Raw genomic sequence first — 27,339 nt, 5'->3', positions numbered from 1 at the left:
CTTCAGCTACTGTAACTCCCCAGACCATGAGAATGGATTGCTGTATTTCAAGTATGATCAGAGTATGGTCAGACTTTGGGCTAATTTTCAATACTCCAAGGTATTGAGTGTTTTTATCACTGATTTATCTCTACATCCCGTCATTTACATGTATCTCAACTGTAACATTGAGTGCAAATTTGGTTTTATTCTCCAAGATATAAAAAATATATATAATTTAAGTTTCTAACATAGTCCATTTCTTTCAATGATCTCTGCACAACAGACAGTCTTATAGTGTCAGGGAAATGTGCAATGATACATCTCAAGGTTAAGCGCACACAATTTCCATAGTAATCACAGAAACTTAATTCTGCCAGGCCCCACTGCACTTTCAAGCTGGCGTGCCCAAAGAGAAGGAGAGCAGATCTCATTGTAATGTTTACCAGTGCTATAATGCACACACTATACTTACAAAATATTTAAGACTCTATTGATTCTCAGGGACTATCTCTGACTCCAATTTGTCCTCCCAAGGCACGTCAACCTTCCAAATTACAAAACTATCTGTCGAGGGAGGTGCTCTGGCACTGGCACTGGCACTGGCACTGGCACTGGCACTGGCACTGGCWCTGGCACTGGCACTGGCACTGGCACAACCACGTCCCTTGACTAGCAGACCAGACGCACCTGGCGGGCAAGACAGAGGGATAGAAGGCACATCAGTGGCTACTGGTCACACTAGAAATACAAAGTAAGGACCCAACAAACCAATATTTCATTAGTGACAGATATTATGGTTAAACCGGGAATCTATAGGAATTGCTCTAAATCACAGGTCTGCTCTGAAGACAAAATTAATGAGAGAAAAAAAACATTGTTTGAAGCTTTTTAACAGTGTCTTGTGTAATTGCCCTGTCATCATGTCACAAAGACAAAATCCAGTATTGGAAGAGAGGAAAAAGAAACGGATGACAATAAGCCTCCACCCTTGCACGTGTGTTCAAGAGAGAAGAGGGAGGATGGAGAAAAACAGGATAAAACCGAGCTCCATGGAAAATTCCTAAATTTACAGTTCATGAAGATTGACACTAATGTCAACTTCTGGAGTCTTAACTCTGGCATCAGTGCTGTGGATGTGTGTGTGTGTTTGTGTTTGATGTATTCTGGCAGCTAAGTGATCTGATTCACTTCCTATCAAACTGGCAGAAGAGAGAGAAATGGAGTCAGATAATAACTCCAGTTCTGTTTTAAGAATCGACTCATTTGTCAAGAATGACTCAAAAGCCCTATGGGCCCTGGTCAAAAGTAGTGCACTATATAGCGAATTGGGTGCCATTTGGGATGAAGACACTGCCCACCAAACATGAAGCTATTGGCCACATGTGGGTATTTGGTGGGCAAGGTGGGCGCCAAAAACACCAAGCCCACACCAAACCCAGCACCGGCTAGCCCACACCAAGCCCAGCACAGGCTAGCCCACACCAAGCCCAGCACAGGCTAGCCCACACCAAGCCCAGCTACGTCATAATGTAGAGGCAGGTTCTAATTAGAAAATTTGCAGGCGTGGTTTCAGCATATACTCCAATTCATGTTGTTAAGTGAAAAATAACAAAATTTAAAAACACCATTCAAGCCATTGAGCGTTCCGAATGATCTTGGAATCGTATTTTTTAGATATGACCTTGTAGCTCTAAGGTCACAAGCAATTTTTGTGTGAACATCTCTTGGAATGTCGTTCCAGTTTAAGTGTTCTGTTGTGTGACGTCAAAAAAAATATAATAATAACAATAATTTAAAACCCAAAGTGGACTCGTGATGTTTGTTTGTTTCTTCAGATCAGAGGGAGCAGGTGCTAAAGTGGACTTGTGATGTTTGTTTGTTTCTTCAGATCAGAGGGAGAATGCACTCCGTGTGACTCAACTTGGGGAAATACCTGTTTCTTGCTTTGCTCTGTTGAAGGGAGTGATTTTTGTGGTAGCGTGTGTGGAGGAGGAGCAATTTAAGTTGAAATTCCTGGTGTTTGTGATGCCCGCCATTTGGTGCAACGCATATCCGGTGGGGAGCATGGTGAAACCGAGATGACACAGTCTGTTATTTTGAGCTTCTATTCAGAGTCTCTACTTGACAAGGTAGTTAGAATGTATGAGTTATGCTGTTAGAGCTTTTGTACCGAATACACTGCGGTATTATAGGTGTCACGTTTATGGTCACGTCGCAGCAATGTGTAGGAGAAAGATTCCAAGATGTGGGAAGTGTGCAGGAGGACATGGGACAGAGGAATGTGTAGTTTCGTTGGAAAAAGTTGTGTGTGTCAACTATAGGGGTGCCCATGTTGCTGGAGATCGGAAGTGTCTGGTGCGAGAGAGGCAGGTTGAGGTGGCCAGGGTCAGAGTAGTGCAGAAGATGTCTTATGCTGAGGCAGTGAAGAAAGTAGAGGAGGGTGGATCAAAGGTGAGGGACTCTGAGAGGATCCCTGTGAATAGTAGAGCTGTGCCAGAACAGAGGGATAGGCCAATGAATGATATATGTTTCAGTAAGGTTAGCTTCTTAGTGTTCATAGCAATAGTTATCAACTGTACTGCAGAGATGGAGCTTAAGTCACAGAAAATAGATGTTGTGGTGGCAGCTGCAGAGAAGTATTTGGGTGTACGATATTTCACTTCAGAAGAGTTACAGGGTGTGTGGAGTGGTAGTGTCCCGTCCTCTCAGGCCATTGGCCTGGGGTAGGATCAGATAGGGTTAAAGTAGTGTAATAAGGTGCTGGGTTTTAATATTGGATGCCAACCGCCGTTAAACTCCACCGAAGAGGATAAACACTGCCATTGATGAAGTCTGTAAAAAGACTTAGATAAGTGCATGTCAGATAAGATAAACGTTTAAGTAGTAAAAATATGTATATAGCAACATCTCTGTTTTCTTTCTGATGCAATGTAATGGGCAGCCGATCCAAAAGGGTTGGCTTATTTCAGGCGAAGTGTCACGTTCCTGACCTGTTTTCTGTTGTTTTGTATGTGTGTGATGGTCAGGGCGTGAGTTTTGGGTGGGCAGTCTATGTTTGCTGTTTCTATGTTGGTTTTGGGTTGCCTGGTATGGCTCTTAATTAGAGGCAGGTGTTTTGCGTTTTCCTCTAATTGAGAGTCATATTAAGGTAGGTTGTTCTCACTGTTTGTTTGTGGGTGATTGTCGCTGTGTCTGTGTTTGTTGCACCACACGGTACTGTCTCGTCTCGGTCGTTTCATGTAAGTTCGTAGTTTAGGTCTGTCTAGTTCGTTTTGTTATTTTGTATATTTAGTCAAGTGTATTTCGTGTCTGTCTTCGTCTTACATTAAAGTATTATGTATTCATCACCCGCTGCGCCTTGGTCTACTCACTCACCGAAAGAGAGCCGTTACACGAAGTGAGGGCTGCCCACAATGGGCCACACTGGGGCAATGCCTTGGGGGCTAATGTGGAGCCGTACGAGCAAAGGTGCATCGGCCCAATGTGGGAAGCTTACGTGGGGGCAATATTTTAGCCCTTATTGGACCCACATCATGCCAATGTCATGTTGGCTGGGTATGTACCGCCAAGGGTGGAGGGCAATAAAAGTGAGACACGGAGGGGGACGTTGGTGGGAAAGTATGGAGCAAGGAGTCAATCCATTTCTGGTTACACCATTTAATAATCAATTTATTCATTGAATTATTCATTTAAAAGTAGTGACTAGGAAAGGCACATTGAGGCTACTTCCTGTTCAAAAGGAAATAATAGTCCAATATTGTTAAGTGCCTTGCAGTGTAGCAGTGTAGCGGTTCTGGCTACTGTTGGTGAGCTTCTGTTCTTCTATTGTGTCTTTCAACCCTCCACCCTCCACCTCCGCACCTCCCCTGTTTATGCAAACAATAAAGTTGTATATGAGCAGAACAAACATCCCAAATAGGAAATGTTGGACTAACTTTCATTATGCAAACCCATAAGAGACAGAGACAGGGTATTAGCGGCAGTTTATAGTTCGATAATCTTTAATTTAACAAAATGTGACACTTTTTTTGCTCAGCCATTTATCAACCTTTTGAATATTTGTGTTTTTCCAAGATCCGAATCAAAGGACAACAGTTTAGAGCTATAAAATGGGGGCAACAACACAAAACAATCCCCCTCCCTCCCCAAGCAAAATATGACCGGAAACACCCTTTCTTGCTATTGAACCTGAATGGGAACTTAGCTTTTCAGACAGATCCAGCTTTCTTCCAGACCTGTGATCCCTCCGGTGTTTGCTGGATTGAACCAGAAGAGCAGCAGGGTTAGGTAGGTTCCCTTTTGCTTTGGGGACGTCAGGGTCAAATTGAAAGGCTTTTTGGCAGATTTGTTTTTAAAAGACAATGTGATGCCATTACAACCAGATTACAAAAGGACCAAAAACTGGTTTTAAATATGTAATGATGTAATTTCAACCAGTTTTAAACCAGTTGCGCATGTATCATTGGTATGCCCCAATGGTCAGTTCAGTTAGTGCTCATGTTCTTGGACCAGAGTTCCTGACCTGTTCTGTCTGAACGTGTTGACAGTATGTGACAGTGTCGAAGGTTGCAGTGATTTATAATACAGTTGAATGACGGATGAAGGCAGAGGAGGGCTTAGAAAATACATTTACATTTACATTTAAGTCATTTAGCAGACGCTCTTATCCAGAGCGACTTACAAATTGGTGCATTCACCTTATGATATCCAGTGGAACAACCACTTTACAATAGTGCATCTAACTCTTTTAAGGGGGGGGGTTAGAAGGATTACTTTATCCTATCCTAGGTATTCCTTAAAGAGGTGGGGTTTCAGGTGTCTCCGGAAGGTGGTGATTGACTCCGCTGACCTGGCGTCGTGGGGAGTTTGTTCCACCATTGGGGTGCCAGAGCAGCGAACAGTTTTGACTGGCTGAGCGGAACTGTACTTCCTCAGAGGTAGGGAGGCGAGCAGGCCAGAGGTGGATGAACGCAGTGCCCTTGTTGGGGTGTAGGGCCTGATCAGAGCCTGAAGGTACGGAGGTGCCGTTCCCCTCACAGCTCCGTAGGCAAGCACCATGGTCTTGTAGCGGATGCGAGCTTCAACTGGAAGCCAGTGGAGAGAGCGGAGGAGCGGGGTGACGTGAGAGAACTTGGAAAGTTGAACACCAAAGGGCTGCGGCGTTCTGGATGAGTTGTAGGGGTTTAATGGCACAGGCAGGGAGCCCAGCCAACAGCGAGTTGCAGTAATCCAGACGGGAGATGACAAGTGCCTGGATTAGGACCTGCGCCGCTTCCTGCGTGAGGCAGGGTCGTACTCTGCGAATGTTGTAGAGCATGAGCCTACAGGAACGGGTCACCGCCTTGATGTTAGTTGAGAACGAACAGGGTGTTGTCCAGGATCACGCCAAGGTCTTAGCACTCTGGGAGGAGGACACAATGGAGTTGTCAACGCGTGAATGGGAGATCATGGAACGGGCAGTCCTTCCCCGGGAGGAAGAACAGCTCCGTCTTGCTGAGGTTCAGCTTGAGGTGGTGATCCGTCATCCACACTGATATGTCTGCCAGACATGCAGAGATGCGATTCACCCACCTGGTTTATCAGAGGGGGGAAGGAAAGATTAATTGTGTGTCGTCTGCATAGCAATGATAGGAGAGACCATGTGAGGATATGACAGAGCCAAGTGACTTGGTGTATAGCGAGAATAGGAGAGGGCCTAGAACAGAGCCCTGGGGACACCAGTGGTGAGAGCACGTGGTGCGGAGACAGATTCTCGCCCACGCACCTTGGTAGGAGCGACCTGTCAGGTAGGACGCAATCAAAGCGTGGGCCGCGCCGGAGATGCCAGCTCGGAGAGGGTGGAGAGGAGGATATGATGGTTCACAGTATCAAAGGCAGCCGATAGGTGCTAGAAGGATGAGAGCAGAGGAGAGAGAGTTAGCTTTAGCAGTGCGGAGCGCCTCCGTGACACAGAGAAGAGCAGTCTCAGTTGAATGACTAGTCTTGAAACCTGACTGATTTGGATCAAGAAGGTCATTCTGAGAGAGATAGCAGGAGAGCTGGCCAAGGACGGACGTTCAAGAGTTTTGGAGAGAAAAGAAAGAAGGAATACTGGTCTGTAGTTGTTGACATCGGAGGGATCGAGTGTAGGTTTTTTCAGAAGGGGTGCAATCTCTCGCTCTCTTGAAGAAGGAAGGACGTAGCCAGCGGTCAAGGATGAGTTGATGAGCGAGGTGAGGTAAGGGAGAAGGTCTCCGGAAATGGTCTGGAGAAGAGAGGAGGGGATAGGTCAAGCGGGCAGGTTGTTGGGGCGGCCGGCGTCACAAGACGCAGATTTCATCTGGAGAGAGAGGGGAGAAAGAGGTCAAAGCACAGGGTAGGGCAGTGTGAGCAGAACCAGCGGTGTCGTTTTGAAGCAAACGAGGATCGGATGTTCGTGACCTTCTTTTCAAATGGTTGACGAAGTCATCAGCAGAGAGGAGGAGGGGGGAGAGGGGGAGGAGGATTCAGGAGGGAGGAGAAGGTGGCAAAGAGCTTCCTAGGGTTGAGGCAGATGCTTGGAATTTAGAGTGGTAGAAATTGGCTTTAGCAGCAGAGACAGAAGAGAGAATGTAGAGAGGAGGGAGTGAAAGGATGCCAGGTCCGCAGGAGGCGAGTTTTCCTCCATTTCCGCTCGGCTGCCCGGATACCTGCCCAGTTGAAAATAACTGCACCTCCAAGTATGAGGATACCTCCAGGGTCCACCGAAGAGGAGATGGGGCAGGTAAATATGTACCTCAATGATAGACAACAACAAGATAATAGTTGGGCGACTGGCCTCGGAAAACTACACGCAGTGGATAACTTTGTTTATCCCTTGGTCATTAGCATAAAAAACGGTTTTATATGTGGACATACATTTCTGTATATTTGATCTTGATGATCAAATGTGTGAAATACGCCTGCTCATACCAGCGGTCGATAATACACTGTTTTGTGATGCTACTATCTGAGCCATTCAAATGACTTAGCAAGGTGATAGAGGACATTTTCAAGAACCGGACAGTCCAGGGCTTCCAAAAGCTAACTAGCTCTGACTCCTCAATGCCGACTTTGAAGCTTTGCCAGATACAGTTGACTTCTCTTTGGTGTCATGCCAAACACGTCACCATCAGAGACAAGCCACTCTGTAACAAGACAGCATGCAACACATTGCTCTTGCGCTAAAAAATTTTTTGTCCTCTTTCAAATTGTAGAGCAGCGTCAGAAACATGACAACCACATCACAGTCTTATTATTTTCGTACTAGTACTTAAGTTGCTAAATGTACTTACTACGATGTCCTATGTAGATACGTGGTTGTCTCACCTAGCTACACTATATATACAACACTATATATAAAAAGTTTGTGGACACACTTTCAAATTAGTGTATCCTTTTCTATTAGCCTATTAGCGTATCCTTTTCCTCTCGCTCTCATCCAACACTTCCCACACTGCCCCTACTCGGATGGTATCGCGCCGTCCCAACCTTCGCTCTCTCTCCCCCGCTACCCTCTCTCTTCCATCCTATCATCTCTTCCCTCTGCTCAAACCTTCCCAACCTATCTCCTGATTCTGCCTCCTCAACCTCCTCTCCTCCCTTTCTGCATCCTTTGACTCTCTATGTCCCCTATCCTCCAGGCCGGCTCGGTCCTCCCCTCCCGCTCCGTGCTCGACGACTCATTGCGAGCTCACAGAACAGGGCTCCGGGCAGCCGAGCGGAAATGGAGGAAAACTCGCCTCCCTGGCGGACCTGGCATCCTTTCACTCCTCCTCTCTACATTTTCCTCTCTGTCTCTGCTGCTAGACGCACTTTCTACACTCTAAATTCCAAGCATCTGCCTCTAACCCCAGGAAGCTCTTTGCCACCTTCTCTCCCTCCTGAATTCTCCTCCCCCTCCCCCCCCTCCTCCTCTCTGCAGATGACTTCGTCAACCATTTTGAAAAGAAGGTCGACGACATCCGATCCTCGTTTGCTAAGTCAAACGACACCGCTGGTTCTGCTCACACTGCCCTACCTGTGCTCTGACCTTTTCTCCCTCTCTCTCCAGATGAAATCTCGCGTCTGTGACCGGCCGCCGCCAACAACCTGCCGCTTGACCTATCCCCTCCTCTCTTCTCCAGACCATTTCCGGAGACCTTTCTCCCTTACCTCACCTTCGCTCATCAACTCCCTGACGCTGGCTACGTCCCTTCCGTCTTCAAGAGAGCGAGAGTTGCACCCCTTCTGAAAAACCTACACTCGATCCCTCCGATGTCAACAACTACGACCAGTATCCCTTCTTTCTTTTCTCTCCAAAACTCTTGAACGTGCCGTCCTTGGCCAGCTCTCCCGCTATCTCTCTCGAATGACCTTCTTGATCCAAATCAGTCAGGTTTCAAGACTAGTCATTCAACTGAGACTGCTCTTCTCTGTATCACGGAGGCGCTCGCACTGCTAAAGCTAACTCTCTTCCTCTGCTCTCATCCTTCTAGACCTATCGGCTGCCTTCGATACTGTGAACCATCAGATCCTCCTCTCACCCTCTCCGAGTTGGGCATCTCCGGCGCGGCCACGCTTGGATTGCGTCCTACCTGACAGGTCGCTCCTACCAGGTGCGTGGCGGAGAAGATGTCTCCTCACCACGTGCTCTCACACTGGTGTCCCCAGGGCTCTGTTCTAGGCCCTCTCCTATTCTCGCTATACACCAAGTCACTTGGCTCTGTCATAACCTCACGGTCTCTCCTATCATTGCTATGCAGCGACACACACAACTAATCCTCTTCTTTCCCCTTCTGATGACCAGGTGGCGAATCGCATCTCTGCATGTCTGGCAGACATATCATGTGGATGACGGATCACCCCTCAAGCTGAACCTCGGCAAGACGGAGCTGCTCTTCCTCCCGGGGAAGGACTGCCGTTCCATGATCTCGCCATCACGGTTGACAACTCCATTGTGTCCTCCTCCCAGAGCGCTAAGACCTTGGCGTGATCCTGGACACACCCTGTCGTTCTCAACTAACATCAAGGCGGTGGCCGTTCCTGTAGGTTCATGCTCTACAACATCCGCCGAGTACGACCCTGCCTCACACAGGAAGCGGCGCAGGTCCTAATCCAGGCACTTGTCATCTCCCGTCTGGATTACTGCAACTCGCTGTTGGCTGGGCTCCCTGCCTGTGCCATTAAACCCTACAACTCATCCAGAACGCCGCAGCCCGTCTGGTGTTCAACCTTCCCAAGTTCTCTCACGTCACCGACCGCTCCTCGCTCTCTCCACTGGCTTCCAGTTGAAGCTCGCATCGCGCTACAAGACCATGGTGCTTGCTACGGAGCTGTGAGGGGAACGGCACCTCAGTACTCCTCGGCTCTGATCAGGCCTACACCAAACAAGGGCACTGCGTTCATCCACCTCTGGCCTGCTCGCCTCCCTACCACTGAGGAAGTACAGTTCCCGCTCAGCAGTCAAAACTGTTCGCTGCTCTGGCCCCCATGGTGGAACAAACTCCTCACGACCGCAGGACAGCGAAGTCAATCACCACCTTCCGGAGACACCTGAAACCCCACCTCTTAAGGAATACCTAGGATAGATAAAGTATCCTTCTCACCCCCCCTTAATAAGATTTAGATGCACTATTGTAAAGTGGCCGTTCCACTGGATGTCATAAGGTGAATGCACCAATTTGTAAGTCGCTCTGGATAAGAGCGTCTGCTAAATGACTTAAATGTCTTAAATGTAGTGGATTCGGCAATTTCAGCCACACCCGTTGCTGACATGTGTAAAAAAAATCAAGCACACAGCCATGCAATCTCCCTAGACAAACATTGGCAGTATAATGGCCTTACTGAATAGCTCAGTGACTTTCAATGTGGCAGTATCACCTTTCCAACAAGTCAGTTTGTCAAATTCCTGCCCTGCTAGAGCTACCCCGGTCAACAGTAAGTTATTGTGAAGTGGAAACATCTGGAAGCAACAATGGCTCAGCCGCGAAGTGGTAGACCACACAAGCTCACAGAACGGACCACAGAGTGTTGAAGGTCGTAACACGTCCAAACTCCCTCTGGAAGCAAGTCAGCACAAAAACTGTTTGTCTGGAGCTTCATGAAATGGGTTTCCATGGCCGAACAGCCGCACAATGCCCACGTTTAGGGAGTCCGCTTTCAGGGTGAAATTGAGCTTGTGTCCACGAAACCTTTAAGCCACCCACATCATTCCATCTTTCAATGGGTCGATCATTGATCACAAGAGGTTTGATTGCCATTGTCGATTGGGAGCAATAAGTTATAGAGCAAGTTATGACATTTATAGCTCCAGAGATATGATCTGTGTAATGCATTCATTTCAAATAGGAATGTGCACACCATGGTTGTACCTGGTATTGTACAAAGCTAACTTAACTTCAAAAGTATTGAAATGAATGGCTTGCACCATGAATTATGCATAATATTACATAATAATTTTTACATAACAGTGTTATGTGTTAGATACTTGTAGCTTTGTACTTCTATAACTGGGCAAAATCAGTTAATACTTTTTATTTTTATTTTTACTGCTATTGTATCACACCTCATAATTCATAACTATCTCTCTTCCCATTGAGTTAGTTATCCTCTATTGGCTGAAATAACTGTCCTGTACTGTGGAGCAGACCAGCTGAATACTTTTCTTAATACCCAAAAGACTTGTTTCCATTTCCTGCATCTGCTGTTTGACAGCGGCCCCAGGCAACAGACACACACACACACGCACAGACGTAAGACTCAAACCGCATAGCACTACAGCACATGCCCCTGTGTAAAACCGAAAATCCCAAGTATGTCTTGATGGTAACTCTACCCAGACCTGAATGAGCGTATACGCCACTACCCTGGTAGCAATCTTGTTCAAGATCTTAGAGGATCTTGTAAGATCTTGGTACTCTTGTCCTACAGTATCTATAAGGTACTATCAGCTGGCAAAAAGTATAAGAGAAGACTAGTTGAAACTAGTCCAGATAACTTTTTCTTCGAGTCTGAACAATCAACCCTCCAATCAAATCACATTTTATTTGTCACATGTGTGGTAAACAGCAGGTGTAGACTAACAATGAAATGCTTACTTACGGGTCCCTTTCCAACAATGCAGTGTTAAAGACAAATATATATATGTTTTTTTAAAGCAATCATTATCTACGTAAGGGAAGGTATTGTAAACATGGTATATATTTGGTTCATGTCCTCTCCTCTCCTTTGTCCCGGATTAAGGGATAAAGATACACTCAACCTGGCACATGCAGGCGGACATACAGGCACAACCTAGACCAGACAGTGGTGAGGGGCCAGATATAGGGGTTAAGGGAGGGTTAGGTACAGGGTCCAGGGTGGCACTGCAGCTGGTCACAGCAACCTGAGCCTGTAGAGGAGTGACAAATGGTCTGCTCAACATTTATATCTCTCTCCCTTTTCTCTCGCTCTCTCTCTCCTTCCTTCTCCCCTCTCTCTCCCCCCTCCCTCTCCCCCTCTTTATCTTTATCAGCCCAACTAACCGGTACCTGTATGTAGCCTCGCTACTGTTATAGCCTCGCTACTGTTATTTTTCACTGTCTTTTTACTGTTATTTTTTATTTCTTTACTTACCTATTGTTCACCTAATACCTTTTTTGCACTGTAGGTTAGAGCCTGTATGTAAGCATTTCACTGTAAGGTCTACACCTGTTGTATTCAGCACACGTGACAAATAAACTTTGATTTGATTTATCTCTCTCTCTCTCCTACCCTTCTCTCTCTCTATCCCTCCTTTCTTTCTTTCTCTCTCTCCCCTTCTCTCTCTCTCTCTCTCTCTCTCTCTCTCTCAATTAAATTAAAGGGCTTTATTGGCATGGGAAACATATGTTAACATTGCCAAAGCAAGTGAAGTAGATAATAAACAAAAGTGAAATAAACAATATAAATGTATAGTAAACATTAAACTCAAAGAAGTTCTCTCTCTCTCTCTCTCTCTCTCTCTCTCTCATCTCTCGACTGAGGAAACATCAGCGACTGAAACTGAGGAACAACCGCAGCTACTGAACGACCGAGGAACAACACCCGCTACTGAACGGACCAGGACAAACACCAGCTACTCAATCAAATCAAGTTTATTTTATATTAGCCCTTCTTACAATCAGCTGATTCTCAAAGTGCTGGTACAGAAACCAGCCTAAAACCCCAAACAGCAAGCAATGCAGGTGTAGAAGCACGGTGGCTGGGAAAAACTCCCTAGAAAGTCCAAAACCTAGGAAGAAACCTAGAGAGGAACCAGGCTATGAGGGGTGGCCAGTCCTCTTCTGGCTGTGCCGGGTGGAGATTATAACAGAACATGGCCAAGATGTTCAAAATGTTCATAAATGACCAGCATGGTCAAATAATAATCAGGAATAAATGTCAGTTGGCTTTTCATAGCCGATCATTAAGAGTTGAAAACAGCAGGTCTGGGACAGGTAGCACGTTCGGTGGATGTTACTGAACGACRGAGGAACAACACCAGCTCAATATAATTCAAAGAGCATTTTGATGCTATATTTATTGGAAAGGCCATTTTAGTACAACTTTTTTAAACGCTTCTGAAGCCTGTATATGTCTGATGGGGGATGGTGTTCCCGTGTGGCTCAGTTGGTAGTCCGTGGCACAACAAGTTCATGGTTGTGGGTTCACTTCCAATGTGGGACCAGTATGAACATTTATAAAATCACTCTGGATAAGAGCATCTGGTAAAAATAGGATGAATGAAGCATCAGACTGAAAAGATTATACAACCATTTCAGTCAAATAGATACAGAGAGGGTGGCCTCTTTCCTGTCTTTGGTCAATGAGAGAAAAATTACCCATTCATGTTAGACTATTTTGGAAACAATTTCATTCTACTAGTGGTGTTTAAGCACACACAAACATGACAATGTTATTATGGCCCTATAAAGTCCTCTTGGTTTATAAAGTCCTCTATTTTTTCAAATAGTCAGCTTGTGAGCTTTACCCAGCACTGGATCAAATGCTTTCGAGGAATCAAGGAAATTGTCTTTGAGGCCCAAAGCCCACCCCAGTGTTCCATTGTGCCTTTCCACACCAGATGGAACTGGGAGGGAAAGGGAAGGGAAAGGGGATACCTAGTCACTTGTCCAACTGAATGTATTCAACTGAAACGTGTCTTCCGCATTTAACCCAACCCCTCTGAATCAGAGAGGTGCGGGGGGGTGCCTTAATCGACATCCACGTCTTTGACAGGAAACTGTCATACATCTCATCATGGTTTCACAAATTATTTGTTTATCCAACTGTTTTGTTATTGTAACAGCATCAATATAAACAAAATGTTGGCTGTATATCTTAGCTAGCTACCCCAAATGGAATTGTCAGCACTGTTTATCAAGCTAGCTAGCCAGTTCATCTTGAACAACTTCAGTGGAAACTTTACAGGGGGAAGTCTGGGCACATTACATACAGTGCCTTCGGAAGGTATCCAGACCCCTTGACTTCACCACATTTTGTTACTTTACAGCCTTATTCTAAAAAAGGTTTAAAACAAAATATAAATTTTTGCACACCTGCATTTGGGGATTTTTTTGGTGGAGTTTTTGCTTTGTCATTATGGGGTATTGTGACGAGGGGGAAAAAATATTTCATTCTTTTGAGAATACGGCTGTAACCTAACAAAATATGGAAAAGTAAAGGGGTCTGAATACTTCCCGAAGGCACTGTATACACAGGTAACTGCCAAAATAACACCAACATAAAGTGTCTATGGCGTTGGGCCACCACCAGCCGAGAGAGCCACCAGAACAGCTTCAATGTGCCTTGGCATACATTCTACAAGTGTCTGGAACTCGGAGGGATGCAACACGAGAAATTCCACAATTCAGTGTTTTATTGATGGTGTTAGAAATGCTGTCTCTTGCGCCGCTTCAGAATCTCCCATAAGTGTCAAATTGGGTTGAGCACACACGCACACACTTTAAACCCCCTATGCTCCTTTGTGACCCCTCTTTCAAAGTCACTGAGATCTCTTCTTCTAGCCATAGCAGCCTAAATAATGAGCAACTGGGTATTTTCATATATGACCCCAAGCATGATGGGACGTTTTTACAAGCATTTCACTACACCCGCAATAACATATGCTAAATATGTGTATGTGACCATTAAAATTTGATTTGATTTTGATTTAGTTGGTAAATTAAGTAAGGAACCACACCTGTGTGGAAACACCTACTTTAAATATACTTTATATCCCTAATTTACTCAAGTGTTTCCTTTATTTTGGCAGTTACCTGACAATGTTTACATATCATGACTATTAATGACGTCTAGAAGTTTGTACATTATGAATTTCCCATTTGGCATGTCTCTCGATGTAATGACATGACAACTGCAACCCTTCCCTTGCTTTTGTTCCATGCTGGCTGAAGACCTAGCTAGCCAGTAACTAGCTAACACCAGACACAGATAAATGGGGGAAACCTCTAATTGTATTTGCTGACACGTTGTAGTCAAAATATTGGCATCAGTAGATTAGCTACCTAGCTACGTAAACAACACCCCTCTGTGAACATGCCTTCTGCAACGTTGCTTAATCCCACCGCCATTCCACCTCCAGAATCCAAGTGTTTGACATAGGGGAGGGGACCAGTAACTTAATGATTCAACTTTAGCAATATAGAAGCAACAGTAATTTCTCATAGTTTGGTCATTATACTTCGATCTGGTTTCATCCAAATAAATGTCCAATTTCATGAAAACATGATTTTGACTGTTCGAGACCTTTAAAGTGTACTCTGAGTTCGTTCCTTGGCCTTAAAATATACCCAGACAGAGCTGGAATCCAGTCTGAAGTTGAACCCCAGACCACCAACCTTCCATTACAACACCATGAACTACAATTGACAAAACAAATTTCAAACCCTCTAGTCTAGTTAATTCAATGTATGCGTCCCATGGCACCCTATTCGCACTACTGTAGACCAAGCCTATAAAGGGAATAGGGTGTCAATTGGAACACAACCAAAATGTTCAGGGGCAGGTGCATCCCTGAATTCCTGGCTTTGTAAGAAAATACAGTCACAGAGCCGATTCCAGGCATAAGCGACATAAGTGGTCGTTTAGAGCCCCCGTCCAAAATCATTCTGGGTCGCAACTTACTTTTGAGAGTTAGAACACTAAAATACACAAGGTGCAATTTCTAAAATTGGTTGTGCATCAGCAATTATTATGTTGTTATGTCAGTCACTGACACTCACTCAATTATCAATATCAGCTAACAATTATTAGATTGGTAAGTTAGTCTAGCCAGCTATCTAAACTTGTGGCAATCATGGCCGAATATCGACCGGCATGCTGGGCATGTGTGCATGTGCTCTGACCTTTGGGGGGCCCCATTGATTGTGTTAGACACTCTCACTCAGATATCATTAATATCAGTGGAGGCTGGTTGGAGGAGCAAAAGGAGAATGGGCTCATTGTAATGAATGGAATGGAATAAATGGAACAGAGTCGAACGTGTGGTTTCCATATGTTTGATGTGTTTGATACCTTTCCATTAATTCCATTCCAGCCATTACAATGAGTCCATTCTCCTATAGCTCCTCCAATTAGCCTCTACCAATTAACATGACATTAATCTTGGCAAAAGGTGTAGAATTGCAGAAAATTTGCTTTGAAGCTGCTAACATTTATCTCCACCCCATGCCAAAATGGGTAGAATAACAGGAAATTAAGATTACAACTAAAAACGTTCTATCCGCCATCAAGAGGGGTCCACTTAAAATGTTTTCCTGTGAGGCGGGGGCAACCAAATCTCGCTTAGGGCCCCCAAAAGGCTAGGGCTGATCCTGTACATTCAAATGACCTTGAGTAAAATTACCTTGAGTAAATTACCTTAAGTAAATATATCATAATATTATCAGCAATATGCACAATAAACTAGCTGTTCAAGAAAGTGCTATGGTTAACTGTATTCAAAATCTTGGATTAATGATACCGATTCTATTTTATTTATACTCGAATTAGCATAATATACAGTACATGAATGTGAAAAAGGGATTGCAATGCAGCGCTGTAATAACAAAATAATGATGTGGTTTAATGTGGCGTACCACATCTGAATGACATTGCATCAGGGAGGGTGACGAGTCCATGGTTTGTGCCTAGCTGCCTCGTGGTCTGAATCAGACCAGAGGGGTATAGTATAAAGGAGGATCAATGAGTTAGCCAGCTAACTTTGATAAACAACCAAAAATAACGATTTATTTCAGTTCATTAAGAAAGCTGAACTTAAGTATACGTTTTTGGTTGTTGAGTCAATTAGACCATACCCATGTCAAGCTTATCTTCAAATATATATATATATATATCAAAATATTTAGATGTTAGCTGACTAACTTATTAATCCTGCTTTGTAGTACACCCCTCTGTTTTAAAATAGCATTTGTTTTCTCTTCCAATACTTTATCTGCGCTTGATTGAGATTGCCTGATGCGATGGAATCATTAGAATAATCCCAAAAGTGCAAACCCCACCCATCAGGCAGGCTCAATAAAATGCTGAAAAGTGTTTAAAAGGAAACAAATACTGGTCCGGATACCAGGATACGTTGCCTCTTCTCACTGACAACCGTAAACAATAACACCTAATTAGGAACCATTCATATCGTCATCATCATCATCATTACACGGCTAGATCCTCTGGTTAATTCAATCTTATCTCACTCACCCTTTTCTTAGAAACATGACACAGCCACTACAAACATGAGTCATCAGTCTGCAAATCTAATGTAATGTTTTCCTTCTGTCATTTCTATCATGTTAAACTAGAAAGGAGCAAGATTGTAATAGCAACAACAAAGAAAACAACATAGCCTGGTTGGCGAGTGCTGCACACTCATGTAGGCCTAGTTGCATATTTGATACTAGCGCAACGAGTAAAAATAATAGGCCTACATAATATTGTTTTAGTCTATACACTAAGAGAAGAGGATTCCTCAAGGGTTCTTTGGGTTCTTTGGGAAGGATGATGGTTCATTTCAGAACCACAATGACTCAAAGAACCCTTTGAGACCTTTAATGGTTCTTTACCATTCAGAAAAGGGGTGTGGTTTGCTCACAGCTGTTTTTGTGGAACTGTGAGTGAGTGTCATTACAGTTTATCTAATGTTTTGTGTTATGTCATTACGTGTCAAATATGGCTATGGCATTGTGTGAGGCATTGTGTCAGTTGAGAACTGTTGACTAAATCAGTAGTTCTCAATTCTCTCATCAGGGACCCGAGCCGTTCCAGAGCTAGCCCACCTGATTCAAATTGTGAATTAATACAATTGTAATTTTTAAAATATGGATAACCAGAATTTTTTTAACTGTATTGTTCTTCAAAAGGTTATTTCTTGAACATTTGCGATTGAGAAAAGTTATTTGTAGAAAAATTATCCATAAAGATTATATTAAAAACCAAAAGAAAGTGTTCCATACAGCACCAAAAATGGGTTGCTACCATAGCTGAACCCTTTTTGGTGCTATTTAGAACCTTTTTTATGTTCCTTTGTAGAACCATAGGAAAGGTTTATTTATAGCACCATAAAGGTTCAATTTAGAATTTTGTGAGCATGTTTCTTGATAGAACCTTCAAAAAATGGTTCTATTTAGCACCAAAAAGGGTTTTGCTATAGTTACAAGCCAAATAACCCTTATTTGGCACTATATATWTWTWTTTTTTTGTGTGTGTTATTGAATTTTGTTTTCAAATCTCAGAGGGCTATCTAGGCCTATAGGGAAGGCACCTGTTAGACAGATAAATAAAATTATGCAATATCGATGGCTCAGAGTAAAAAAAGCAAAGCAGGTTATTATACAACAGTACCTGTCTTCTTCCTTAATTGACTAAATATTTACCAAGCCTTGTTGAATGTTTCCTAGGAGACCTTAGAGACTTGACTAGCAGGGCTGTGGTTGAAAATATACTCTCTTCCCATTAGCTCTCCAGGTGGCAGACTTTGTTACCCAATGCAATCCATCTAAAGCCAGCAACATTCCCAAAAGCGGCACCCAGGGCTCGGACAGCTGTTAGCGTCCAGCTTAGACAGAGTAGGGGTGAGTAGAGGTGCCAGGACCAAAAGAAGAAGAGGTACGGATATGAAAGGTTAGGAATGTCAGACACATTAGCCTGGGATTTTTCCATCATCTGGAGCTTGTCCTGTCTGTCTGTGAATAAAATATAATAATATGCTGATGTGTTACTGTTTACCACAGCAATTGTTGTGGTTGTTGTGGCTGTGCTAGTGCCAAAGACTCACGTCCATTCTTAAAATGGTACAGGGCTCTGCTCAAAAGTATTGCACTATATAGGGAATAGTGTACCACTTTCCCAGACTCAGAAATGTCTTGACTTTTTGTAGGTCAGTGGTGTTAGCGGTGCTATTGTAGGTCAGTGGTGTTAGCGGTGCTATTGGAGGTCAGTGGTGTTAGCGGTGCTATTGGAGGTCAGTGGTGTTAGCGGTGCTATTGGAGGTCATTGTGTCGTGCATGTGTTCGAATCCCAGATCCACCATGTCAGAGATGGACTGGCTGACGTACAGTATGTCTTGTTCCACACGAGAGAGAAGAATAGAATAGAGTTGTGAAAATCACGGCATTAAGCTTTGAAGTAATATAGGCACGTGCCATACAATGGCAACCCAATAAAGCATATAAATAGAGTAGGAGAAGATCCATGGGAACACAGGGATGTAGTCCAGTGGCATTCTAACACATTAGATGCTTTACAGAGAGGCCTTGACCTGGACCTGTCAGACTTTCCATGGGGGGCTGGAGAAGGGCTGAAGGGGGGCTGGGGAGACTTGGAGGGAGCAATTGGGAGGGCTATAGGGGGAGTAGGTGGCAGGTTGTCACATGCCATGGCATGCTCTACCAAAGCACACACACACACACACTTACCAACCCTACTGCAGGGTGCTGTGCTGTGTGCACACTGCTGGCAGATCCACATCCTTCACCCCGAGCGACTGTGATGTTTACACACGCTCATGCACACACACAGGGGATATTCTGCCCCTGTATCGATCTGTTTCACATGTCCTATGACACCAGCTCCCGCACCACATCCTCTCACAGCCATGTGGTGTTATGACAGTTTCCGGTTCCTATGATAAATGGAACCAAGCTTGATATCCATACGGTATTTAGTGACAGCGTTTGCCTTAGACCTCACAACAGCTTTCACAATCAATATGTGTGGTGTGGCCACGTGCGGGAGGTCAAGTGTGGGCACTCTTCAAAAAGAAAGTTGTGAATTGTACTTAAAGGGGTACAATCACTTGTCACTGTAGTGGTACCAAGTAAGGTACATCAATTGTAGCTTTAGTTAGAAGTGCAGAGATAGTACCTTAGTTACATATATTCCACAGATACAAAAGCATACCTTTAGAAAAGGTACAAATTTGCCTTTTTAGGGTACCACCACAGTGACAAAGCCATTTGTTCCTTTTTAGTGGCAAAAATGTACCCCTTCTCTATATATGAAGTCCCTCACGTGTGCACAGCTTTTTAACGTCCCACTCCTTACACCAATATAAGGAATTTGGTAGGTAACCCCGCCTCGGACTTGAACCTGGTCCAGCGACTGGCCCACAGTTGGCCAAAAATAGCTAACTGAAAGCCACACCCCCACTAAGCCATCCAATATAATTTCCCAGTGTGCCTTGCCTTTTTGCGTGAATTGTAGAGTTACCACCAATGACTGTATTTGTTAGTGACAGAGACATGGTCATTGAATTCCTTCATTTTCAGTTCTGTGGCCTTCACCAAGTAAGTTCCTAAGCTAATATTATCATAAAAAGTTAACCTCTTTCTAACAATACATTACATATCTCATGAGGCCTTATTTTACCCTAATACAGTTGCCTGAAACTCATGGTCTACAGGCCACATCAGGGCAGCAAGTAGGATTGTAAAAGTAATGGTTGGAGAATTTCCAGGAATCTTGCAACCAAGATTCAAGGAAAACCTTGGAAATTCAACAGAATTTTGCAACCCTACCTGCAAGTCACATTATGCTGCCTTGCAAAGTGATGTGTTATTCCTATTGGAACAGCCAGAGTTATGATATCCAACAAATAGAATTTTTATTCCCCCACAACCTACATTCATAATGAGTGCCAGGATTATGGACAGAGTGAGGATACTACCTAAGCCATTTAAACTGCAACAACCATTTCAGTAACGGTGCAACTACATTTTTGGATTAGTTTAGAAAAATGTGTTATTTATCTTTGTTGGCATAAGATTAATCAATCAATGACTCAATTACTCATTGAGTCATTAGTATATATATATATATATAGATCCCTACAGTAGAGCGTGCTCGGTATTAAGTTCATTTGTTAACATAATTTTAAAATTTAGTTGATAGTTTTGAGTCAGTACCACAAACATTTGAAGTAGTAATGGCTTTTCATTGACTTTGAGTTCAATTTACTAGAAGTATTTGAGTTAAAAATGCCTTGGGATTTATAGTGTACGTGCTTGTATGCGTGCGGGTGCGTGCTCATATGTATGTGTGTGTGTGTGTAAGTGCATATGCATGTGTTTAAGTGGAGCTATCTATCCAGGGAAGGAAGGACTGTATGACTTCCAACATGTCCTGCCAACCTGTCAAACTAATACTGGTGCTGATTCGTTGATCCTTACTGACAGAAGAAAAATACAACAGGACAATGCAATGGGAGAGATCAGGGTCTATGGGAGGGGTGTCTTGGCTAGGATTCTGACCTCCTTCTCTTGACAAACAGATGGATTTCACCCCGACAGATTTTTCAGATGCCGACTAGACTACTACTACTGCTGCTGCTGACATTACCTTACTTGACCTGTTAAAACAATTCCTTCGTTCATCAGGCCATATGTTGTTGTTGTCTTGTTTTCATTAAGCACCTGATAATGTTTCTGAATGTAAGGGATAGAATAGCACCATTTCAGATTGCTTACTGCACTGTGTTGTGTGGTATGCTGTATGTGGAGATTGGGTATAAATGGAAAGTATTATGATGCAGGGTTTGTAATGAAAGATAGCAATATACAATTAATGCTGGAGAAATAAATATCACTGTACTTCTTAGCGACATGAAAAAATACAATAGCATACTATGGTATAAATAGTAATGTACAGTAGTCACTGTAGTGTTTTGATGACTTTACTGTAGTATTCACTGTAGTGTTTTTGTGGACTAAAGTCTGTTTTTGTGGACTGTAGTATTTACTGTAGTATACTGTAGTATTTACAGTTAACTACAGTATAACTCCAGTAATAAAATAAAAATGTAGTATGTACTATAGTATTCATTGTAGTGTTGCAGACTAGTATACCTTAGTATTTACTGTAGTGGTTTATTATCTTTGACATCAAAGTGAAGGCTTTCGCCTCCAGGAAAGCTACTGAGAAAATACTAAAAGAGCAAATTTCTTTATTTCTCATAAACTGTAAATGGAACTGGGGTCTGAACAGATTGTCCTGTACTTCTGCTCTTTTCTATAGCCTATAGGGAACACATTATCTGGTTGCCATGGAAATTATTACACAGGGACACTCAAAGTCAATCTTAAATGAATCATTGTTTATTTGTCAGCGCGCTGGAGATGTTCCAACCAACTCAATGCACCATAGTACACATGTCAATCATGAGCTCTCCCTGGGTAGACTCAGTAGTTGTCTTATACACGGCTATACACAGACAAGTTATATTTGCATGATTTATAATTAATTAATCATTACCGTTTTGTTTCATTCATGTGACCGACCAATACTGTTTCATAACATGTGACAGACCAACACCTCACGAGGCTTCTACCCTCTAAGCTGAGACCTTGAAACGGAGATATCTTTTGTTTGTTCGCAAAACAAGGTCTGGGCGTGCTGCCAAATTGCAGCTACTGAGAGAAGGATTTGTTCAGTCAACCACTTGCACGAAGACATAAATTGGTTTATAGAACAGCACATGAATAGAACACAGAAATGAGTTATAAGAAAAGCACAACTATTAAAATTCCCATTACATTCCATCCTCTTATCACTATGTGTGATAATAATCATAACATTTTAATGTAAGCATTTAGATTTTATCTTCTATATAAAAATATTCTATACTCTATTAAAGTAAGGGAAATCAACAGAAAAAAAACCTGACACATTCATAATTTCAAACCCTTCATTCTGGGTTGTACAATCCAGTAAGTATGGTAATACTATAATCATAATAAAGGTTATACTTTATTAATGGGAGTGAGTATACAAAAATACACACATACACAACGGATCTATAGATTCAGAGGTGAATAAATCTCTCAATGTTAACCATTGTTTCCATATTTCTTACCACAGTCGGGTTGTATTGACCTACGTTTTCACTAACTGTCCCTGGGACATCAACCTAGTCAAAATATATAACCCTGTTGTTTAACAATTCTGCTAAGACTTGGTGCTGACTCATCAGCTCAGTGTTCCACATAATGTAAACAGGTTAAGGGTTTAGATGACCTTAACCTCAACTTGTTAACAGAAATCAACCTTCAATCATTACTTATCGTCTGTAACTACAGGGGGCAATGGGGGCTCATCCAGAGTTGACATCTAACTGTTTCACCATCTTCTGGAGGAGTAGAAAACAAGTTAGCTGCTGAAATCATATCAGCCAGAGAGGCACATCGCCTTACAGCATGTAAATAACATTTCACAGGGAGTAGAAAGTGAACACATGTTATAATAGTTTCACACCAACCTTGCTAAGAATGAGATTGCTGCAAGGTTAGCCCAAGCTACAATCTTGTGTCTCTCCTTTTTTTAGGGGACAGCTCTGTCTCTAGAAGCCTCGCCTTTCCATATCATAATTATAACTATTGATGAATTATCCAACCCAGATTTAGAATGACAGTTCTTAGTGCTTCACGTGGGTTCTATCATTTTAATGTAAGACCTTCGCTTTTCTCATCACTTGTGGTAATGACAGATTAAAATACCAATGCCTTCTTAGTCTAAATTTACTATAATTTTTGCAGTGTGCAGACCTTCACAATCAACCTGATACCTCAAATAAACAATTTCGGATAAGCTTAAATAAATTACGGGCACGGTTGACCACACCCCTTCACGGCAATCATTCTTCCTTTCCTGGCGTTTCATGTTCTTTTTCAGGTAGTGTTTCAGTTTGTCCTTTTAATGGCACATGTTCAAAGTGGATGGCCCTTCATAATGTATTTTACCTTTACAGTCATTATGTCTTTGTCCATTTTCCTACCAGTAAACCAGCAGCATGAGAGAGGCTTGGACTGGATCTCTCTCCATGCTCACTTGTGTGTGACTAGGGTGGGTCATCTAGGTAATTATATGTCTATGTTGGCCTGGTATGGAGCCCAATCAGAGGCAGCTGTTTATCGTTGTCTCTGATTGCGGATCATATTTAGGCAGCCATTTCCCCTTTGTGCTTTGTGGGATCTTGACTATGTATAGTTGCCTGTGAGCACTATGTTAGCGTCACGTTTTGTTTTGCTATTTATTGTTTTGTTTTGCTGAGAGTTTCACCTAGTAATAAAAAGATGTAGAACCCAGATCACGCTGCGCTTTGGTCCAATCATTATGACGAACGTGACATCACTCCACATGGACCCAATGTCGCACTCCTGAGAGAAAAAGCATGAGAGAAAAGGCACTTGATAGCTTCAACTGTTGTGTACTTGTTGCTGGCTAGGACTTAGGTCTCACAGTAGAAGTGGTGAAGAACCATACTGAACGCCATTTTCACCATTTATAGCCGGTTAGAGGGGGTGTTGAGGTTATCACTGTTCATCGGCCGAATTATCTTCCATGCATCTATATACCATCTTTGCSATTACCTCGAGAGAGGACAGACCAGAACAACAGTTTAGTTTAAAACAACAACACACCATTGAAACCCCCCCAAATTGGCTTATACTCCCTTATCATCTTGGCGATCTCACTGCAGAGTTATAGGTCAGGGAGTCAGAGGGCTAATCCTTAGGGAGAAAACCCAACCATCCAGTAGACCCAATCTGGTGAGATTTGTTATTGAAGCAGGACAAAAACAAAGAAAAGAAAACAACAGCAATACAAAGAAAACACAACAACAACAGTAATACACATATATCACTTGAAGTGGGGAAAACTTCCATTCATTTGGAGTAACTGTCATCCATTACTATCATCTATTTTTTCCTTTTGCAGGCAGACGTGAAGAAATCAATTTGCATATTTACCAAAGGGCCCCAGGGGACTGGTAATTTCCCCTTTGGACTCACATCGTGATTCATGCATCTGAAAAAACAACAACACTGCCTTAAATAAAAAATAAACGAATTAGAATAAATCAAATTACATGATCTCTTGATAACTCCATAAGGAAATAATTGAATCGCATAAGGTAATAATTGTATCGCATAAGGTAATGTAAAATAGACTACAGACAGCTCTCACTCTCTGTCCTTCTCGTGGGCCAAATCACACATAGGACTATTGATAAATAATAAGCTTCTTCTTAATTATTTGTTTTTACATATCCCATATAAAAACAATTATGTCTATTGTCTTCCTATTAAGGTTGATCAGGCCTCACGAGGAAGTCAGAACAGAGGTCAGAGATCAGTCAGCCCTATTAAGTGAGTGTTTGTTTCCTGTACCTCAGACATTATTTAAAGATATTTCAAACATTTTAAACATTTTGTGTATCAGGTTTACATTGGGTTTTTCAGTACATTTTTTCTAATCAAGAGAATTTACATGTGTGCAAATAAAAAATCTGAGAATATAAACTTTAATTTGTGTACAGCATCATTTCTAACCCGTGAAAAACCCATTGAAACAAAATAAAAAGACCCCACACATCAAAATCGAACAGAGTATTAACCACTAACAAATATTCATTAACAGGTGGGTTGTGTGTGGGTGCTGGCATGTGTGTGGCAAAAAAACAATTTGGAAGGTCCCTTAACAGCTGGATCCGGGTACAATTAACTGCTCTCCCAAGGCCTTGCTTCAGGAAGCATTTCAAAGGGAGAGATACAGAATCATTGATAAATATGAAATAAAAACTTGGCAGCGGACATTCCATCAGTCCTGTAAGAAAGAAAATAAACATGTACTTAGTTTTCACTATGCTACATTTTAATCAGTCCTAAAAATGTGTAATCTTTAATCGAATTTACTGCATCTTAGGCAGGAATTCTTAAACACACAGATCACTCTCAAACCACATTTTGCTTTTCCCATTATTGCAAGGTTTAAAACAAAACAAATATGATAACTTTCTCCATATTGGAAGGCATTGTTTTCATTTTAGTATACCTTCAAAAAGTTACTCTATATTTTTATTATCAATCTCTGTTGGATATTCACTTTCTGCTTCAATATTTATTAAATGTTATTTAAGATTCTATTATTTTATATAATAAAATATATAATATATTTTATTATTTTAAGATTCATATGTAATGCTTTGGAGGGCTCTATATGTATTTACTGGGTTGGCACTGTCCTAGTCCCCAGTAGATATCACTCTCCATCCATAAAAGTCTTGGTCCTGAAACTACAGGGAAATAGATGCAGTCTCCATTTTGCCTACTCACGAATTGGTTTAGAATGTCATCATTTGGGATATCAATGAAAACTCCACTGGTAGTACAATAAATTGTAGCCTTTTAAGTTTAGTTAACAGAAAATCATGTTCAACATTCATTGGTTCTATTTAACAGGGTATGGGCTTATTTCAAAATGCATGGAGGAAATCTTTTAAGCATTTATTAGTTCTATTGGTTAGGGTTAAGTCAAGTCCCGTACAATGCTTTAACTCTTATAATTTCTCAAATTATCCATAAACGGACCACTCTGAAGATTCCTCAGAATACTTTTTTCACCACTCACGTACGTCTACGTGTGGGTGTGCTAGTTGTATACTATTATAATTTCTCTATTATTACTTCATCAGACAATCATAATAACCCATTACACTCAATAGTATGTTACTTTATCTCTAGTAACCCATTACACATTTGTGTTACATCACAAACTCCTCCTCTAGACTAGTGTTCTATTCATACAGGGGTTTAAATATTTACACTAGTTCTATTTGACAACATATTCGGAAATAGTTCTCTCTTCTTTCATATCTTCATACATAATAACGTTATACATTAAACTCCACTGATGAGACACGTTGTCCTCATATAATCTAAAGTCATGTTATCCTCAGAGACATGTTAACCTCATTACCAATGAGACGTTATCCTCGACATTAACGAGACATGTTATCCTCTTTACTAATGAGACATGTTATCCTCTGAGACATGTTACATATCTGATTTCTGAGACATGTTATCCTCTACCTGTAGATCCAAAGGTGGTGTTGGATAGACCCCTAGATAACGTTACTAATCAGCCCACGCAGAACTGGAAAGCTCAGCTCAAAGAACTGGAAAGCTCAGCTCACACAGAACTTGTTGTAGCATTCATTCACCTCTTTCATACGTAAGCTAGTCTCCTGACAGCTCTCATTCACTCAATACTTAATAGCTCAATTGCAATCCTCTTATTATCCACATTTCAATCTCCTTATCCAAATTCCAATCGTAACAGTAATAATTTCAATCTATTTGTTATTCAAATTTCAATCAGCCAAATTGCAATCAGCTTAATATGTTATATCTCACAACTTTCACATCCACATTCACTTAGTACTACTCCCAAACATACTCGGCAATCTCCTCATTACCCAAGTGTGTCGTCAATAATTCTCTATGTCGTTACTTGCTATGCACATAAATAACACCCCGTACTCAAAAATAGCTTGTGTTATTTTTTTGTGGCTGCAGACCACATTGACATTTCTTATAAATGCCTACAGACAGCTGTCGGCGTGCATTCCATGGTACCGTTACGCACTCGCTCTAGTCTTCTCATAGGACTAGTGAATGGCATTCTCTCTATATGACTATGGGTATGTTTTTTTGCGTTACTCACTTTGATTTTCTTTTTTATAATTAWTWTTWTTTTTTTTTTACAGATTGATTTAAGATTACTTACTGAAATCAGTTGCCATCCCTCAACTGTTCGTGGATGATTTGTCTTCTCCTGGGCAACTCACAATAAGGGTCTGGTCTGGGCAGGTCCTCGTACTCTTTTGGTCAGACAGGAATTTCCCTCACGCTTCATAAAATGCGCCACCGGTTTTCTTCGCAGACCCCCACTGTAAAGCTCCGCAGGCAGAACCAATCATGTTGTTCGTTGACCCCAAATTATTGTGGAAATTCTTACACAAGAACATTCAAAGTCAATCTTAAATTAATCATTGTTTATTTGTCAGCGTGCTGGAGATGTTCCAACCAACTC

General features: G+C 42.2%; 1 long non-coding RNA gene across 1 annotated transcript; it reads right to left on the bottom strand.

Annotated features, from left to right (window-relative positions):
* Window positions 1–22,811: 22,811 nt before the first annotated feature.
* On the bottom strand, window positions 22,812–27,181 carry LOC139029170 (uncharacterized). The gene is made up of 2 exons (XR_011481460.1): window positions 27,034–27,181; window positions 22,812–24,273 (listed from the first exon to the last, which is right to left on the bottom strand). It is a non-coding gene; the product is annotated as an uncharacterized lncRNA (long non-coding RNA).
* Window positions 27,182–27,339: the final 158 nt, after the last annotated feature.

The sequence above is a fragment of the Salvelinus sp. IW2-2015 genome, linkage group LG18 (genome assembly GCF_002910315.2).
Source record: "Salvelinus sp. IW2-2015 linkage group LG18, ASM291031v2, whole genome shotgun sequence".
NCBI classification, from domain to species: Eukaryota; Metazoa; Chordata; class Actinopteri; order Salmoniformes; family Salmonidae; genus Salvelinus; species Salvelinus sp. IW2-2015.
This window is presented reverse-complemented; position numbering and strand designations above follow the sequence as displayed.